Below are 5,775 nucleotides of genomic sequence, written 5' to 3'. Positions count from 1 at the left end.
CAAATTGAGGGGCAAGCTTCTTGCACTTTTCTATGGACTCATAACTCCAATGCTCAATCCCCTCATCTATACCTTGAGAAATAAGGATGTTAAGGGAGCAGTGAAGAAGCTACTAGGAAGAGAACAAGAGCAAGGTCAGAACATGGCTTAGGAGAATGCAGTCCTCTTACAATTCAAATTCCACACTCCCAGAATGCCAATTGTCAACTGTCAACTGCCAACTGCAATGTTCCATTATTCCTCCCATCCCCAAATAACAGTGGCTGATTGTGACTATTGTTATCTATGTATTTCATAGCAAGAAAATTATTTATTATCCTTCCCCAGAAATAATGAAACAGAGCTCTAAAAATAATGAATACCCATAGATTTTAACAAAATGTTACATTTTTATTAATATATGTTGTTTTTCCTAATGAATTTTAAAATTAACCAAAATGAATTTTTTTTATCACCTAGCATGTTAAAACTAATGATTAAGAAAATAATCATAAGACTTGTTTAGAAAGAAAGAAAATGACTCTTTGAAATGACTAAATCACGCCACAAAATTAGAATGCACCCATAAATAATCAAGAGAAACTTCATTTTCTCCTTGCATATTCTTTCTTTTGGATATTGTAAGCATAGTTGTCTTATCTAATTTTATTTTATCTAATTTTATTTTAGTCAGTGTTAGGATGGTATATTCTCAGTGAGCCAAATGCATGCTGTAGTCATCTACACTGTTTGGCAGAAAAAGGAGTGCAAATATAGAAAGTTCTGTGCAATGACTGTGCCTACTTATTCTCTTAGATAATCCTAACCATCCCTTTTAGTGTATTCCTTTATATCTACACCTCATTCTACAGAAGTTTTTCTTAATGGCTAACATATGGAGGACGCATATGTCTCTCAGTAATGGACTTTGATTTAAAAACATATTGCTGCCCAATCAGTATGCATTTTATTGTTCGTGCTCAATAATCTTAATCAGCATTATGATAGCTATTCCCAGCAGGCCAAATGGAAAATAGCAATTCTTTTCAAACTGAAAGACAAGAAATCCAGTAGTTTCTGACCTTCTTCCTGTATATAGGATATGTATCCCCAATACCCTATTTCAGAGACTCTACATCATTATGTAATGGTTGGTGGATGAAAGGCCTATAACTCATTTAAAGTGTCTGGTTTTGACATTATAAAAAACTCTTGGCCTGTCATGGTGGCTCAGGCCTGTAATTCCAATTACTTTGGGAGGCCAAGGCAGGAGGATTGCTTAAAGCCAGGAGTTTGAGACCAGTTTGGGTAACATAGTGGGACCCTCATGTCTACAAAAAATAAAAAATTAGCAGGCATTGTGGTGCATGCCTGTAGTCCCAGTTACTTGGGAGGCTGAGGCAGGAGGATCCCTTAAGCCCAAGTGGTTGAGGCTGCAGTTAACCATGATCATGCCACTGCACCCCAGCCTGGGTGAGAGAGAAAGACCTTGTCTTTAAAAAAAATCTGAAAGAACATTTCTCCTAGCAATATATCTCATTATATTTTTATCATTTATTATCATCTCGTGGAGATTATGATGTTCATCATTCCGAATAGAAAAGAAAAAAACAGATGGGACATTCATTTGTGTGAATTTACAGTAGAAAAACGTCAAAAAGCACCCACCCTCAAAGATTGTAATGCAATGGTCATTTTATTAATAGTGACATATGTTTGCCCTTTACAGATATTTGGGCAGTGGATACATAGTTCACTTCTTCCCACAGAGCACGGAAAATGAAGAGCTTACAGATGTGATAAAGTGTCTACCATCTTTAAAGAATATATATATAAAATACATTATACATATATGCAATATATATACAATTGACTCTTCCTCTTCTATTATGAACTGCACACATTTTAACACTATGAAAATACAAATATCCTTGTTTTGTGTGTATATATATACACACATATATAACATATGTAAATATATAAATACATTTATGTGTGTCTAGTATTTCAGAAGGATATATAGGAGTTGGAAAATTAGGTTTCAAATAATATAAATATCATAGTCACAACTATGATAGAAGAGTAGTTGTGACTATTGGAAGAGTTAATATTGTTAAAATGTCCATACTACCCAAAGCAGTCTACAGATTTAATGCAATCTCTATCAAAATACCAAGGACATTCTTCACAGAAATAGAAAATATAATTCTAAAATGTATGTGGAACCACAAAAGGCCCAGAATAGCCAAAGCTATCCTAAGGAAAAAGATCAAAACTGAAGGAATCACATTACCTGAAACTGACTTCAAATTATACTACAGAGCTATAGTAACCAAAACAGCAGGGAACTGGCGTAAAACAGATACATAGACCAAGGGAATAGAATAGAGAAACTAGAAACAAATCCATACACCTACCGTGAACTCATTTTCAACAAAAGTTCCAAGAACATACACTGAGAAAAAGACAGTCTCTTCAATAAATGCTGCTGGGAAAACTAGATATGTATATATAGGCAGAAGAATGAAACTATACCCCTGTCTCTCACCATATAAAAAAAATCAAAACAAAATGGATTAAAGACTTAAATCTAAGACTACAAATTGTGAAACTACTATAAGAAAACTTTGGGGAAAATCTCTAGGACATAGGTATGGGCAAAAATTTCTAGAGCAATGCCCCGACAAGCACAGGAAACCAAAGCAAAAATGGACCACTGGGATCACATAAAGTTAAAAGGCTTCTGCACAGCAAGGGATACAATCAACAAAGTGAAGAGACAACCCACAGAATGGGAGAAAATATTTGCAAACTCTCCATCTGACAAATGATTAATAATGAGCGTATATAAGGAGCTCAAACAACTCTACTGGAAAAAATCTAATAATCTAATAAAAAATGGGAAAAAGATCAAATGACAAACAGATAAATGGAAAGGTGCCCAATATCATTGATAATTACAGAAATGCAAATCAAAACTACAATGAGATATCATCTCACTCCAGTTAAAATAGCTTATATCTGAAAGACAGGCAATAACAAATGCTGGTGAGGATGTGGAGAAAGGGAACCTTTTGTACACTGTTGGTAGGAATGTAAATTAGTACAAGCACTATGGAAAATGGTTTGGAGGTTTCCGAAAAAAACTAAAAATTGAGCTACCATATGATCCAGCAATACCACTGCTGGGTACATACCCCAAAGAAAGGAAATCGGTATAGTAAAGAGATATCTGCACTCCCACGTTTGTTGCAGCACTGTTTGCAATAGCAAAGATTTGGAAACAAATGAAATGTCCATCAACAGATGAATGGATAAAGAAAATGTGGTACATGTACACAATGGAGTTCTATACAGACCTAAAAAGAATGAAATCCAGTTATTTGCAACAACATAGATGGAACTGGAGATCACAATGTTAAGTGAAATAAGCCAGGCACAGAAAGACAAACATTGCATGTTCTCACTTATTTGTGGGATCTAAAAATCCAAACAATAGAACTCATGAACATAGAGAATAGAAGGATAGTTACCAGAGGTTCGGAAGTGCCAGGGGATGGTGGAGGAACTAGGAGTGGTTAATGAGTACAAAAGAATAGAAAGAATGAATAAGACCTACTATTTTATAGCACAACAGGGTGGCTATGGTCAATAATAACTTAATTGTATATTTTTAAATAACTTGAAGAGTGTAATTGGATTGTTTGTAACTCAAAGGATAAATGCTTGAGGGAATAGATATCCCATTCTCCATGATGTGATTATTTCACATCGCATGACTGTATGAAAACATCTCATGTACCCCATAAATATACACACCTACTATGTACCCACAAAGATTGAAAAAATAAATGAAATAAAATGAAACAAATAAAATTAGAAATCATGAGGTAATTCCCAGGAGAACTTGAAACTTATGTTGGGAAGTAGCAGAGACTGACTGCACAGCTTATAAAAATGGTTGTATCCTTTGCATTCCAGGAAAGGAATGACAAAGAGTCTTCATCTCCTTTGCCAAATGGGGAGGATTCTGAAGGAATGTCCCACTTCAACACCAGTGCTGGGATTGACTAACTATGTCTGCTGTGAACATAGGATAGAGTGTTAGCATGTGTGCCAGGTATTTCTTCCTTCTCAGTGGCATGTTCCAAGAGACCATGAAGTTATAGAGCTTTACAAGTTTTCACATTAGCTTTGGCAGCAAAATAAATTTAATAGAATATCAAAATTTCTAAAGGACTTAAAACCAGCTCTAGTGAATTAATAGTATTTTATGCTTTTGAACAGCAGAAGCTGTACCTGTATACTTGTCCACAAATGCTTACCCAGTAGATATTACCATGCTCCAATTAGGCCCATTTTCTTCAAAAGGCTGCAATAAAACAAAGGTTATAAAAAAATTAAAATAAACAAAAAAAATTAAGTCCAAACTAGCAATGCCACAAAATAAATACATACTGGTTAGTTAGTAATATATTTGCTCTTTTCTAAAATAACAAATATAATGCTTTTCATTTAATTTAAAAATTATCCTATTATTATAAATATTTTAATATATTATCGTGTTGAATAAATGTTAATGAACTCTATTGTTAATTGGCTCTACAATCAACAGAGACAACCTACAGAATGGGAGAAAATATTTACAAACTACCCACTGGACAAGGGGTCAATAAAACATACAACACCTGATTGTACTGATCGATAAAGGCACCAGAGTATTTTAGAAGAAAAAAGGCAACGATAGCACTTCTTTTAGCCAGGCATCTCTTAATTACACAACTTTGTACAATGCACCAACTGCACAAACATATCTAGTAGCTATGAAAACTTATCTTTATTTTCCTCTCTCATACTTCTGCTTTCAATCTTTTCTTCATCAACAAAAATTTCCATTATTAATTCAACTTGCTACTGGCCTTTAGTATTCCTTCAGTGCTTGAGTAAATTATTTAATTTTATGCAAATTAATGGATGTGTTTTACCATGTCCCAGCAAGTACCTGTGCTCTTTGGTGCTGACTGAAAGGGAGAACTAACTTTCTTAGTCAAGAATAGAGAGTATGCACAATTGCAGTAGCTTTTCTCAACTTAATGGAATCATCTGCTTGAGAGGTTATTCCTGAATCTGTAAGGGTTAGCCTCTGGAGCACATAACGAAAATCCTAAAATACCAGTACCTTTCTAAAAAAATAGAAGTTTATATCTCTCACCCAAAAAAGTTCAGTTTGTCTGGAATTCAGCCTCCTTCTATCTTTCCGTTCCAACATCCTTTAGCTTTGGTACTTGTCCTTCTTGTGCAGGCTAGCACTTCAGGCATCACATTGAGTTCCAGTGGATGGATGGAACTGGCGCTTCAGGCATCACATTGAGTTCCAGTGGATGAGTTTCAGTGTATAGCTGAATGGATGAAGAGTGAAAATAAGGTATGCCCTTTCCCTTTAAGGAGCTCTCCCAACCTACTTCAATTTACATTTTATCAGCCAGAATGATTTGTAGGATGCAACAAGCTGCGACAGAAGCTGAGAAATAGATTATTTCTGAATGCATTTGCCACACTAGGTAAATTCATTATTCTGTTACTAAATAAGTGGAGAACGCTAGAGAAGATAGCTGTCTTGCTTATCCCCATAAACCTAATAAAAATCCCTTGGCTTTATATGTAATCCAGAGAATGATAACTGTAAGAACTACATTTTAATCATTTTCAAGCAACCAGATTCTAGTTCAAAGGTACTAAAAAGAGTAAGCCAGATAATATAAGATTATATTATATTAATATAATAGGGCAATAAAA

Source organism: Macaca fascicularis, chromosome 4 (genome assembly GCF_037993035.2).
Source record: "Macaca fascicularis isolate 582-1 chromosome 4, T2T-MFA8v1.1".
Classification (NCBI taxonomy): domain Eukaryota; kingdom Metazoa; phylum Chordata; class Mammalia; order Primates; family Cercopithecidae; genus Macaca; species Macaca fascicularis.
The sequence above is the reverse complement of the archived record's forward strand: the minus strand, read 5'-3'. Positions refer to the sequence as shown.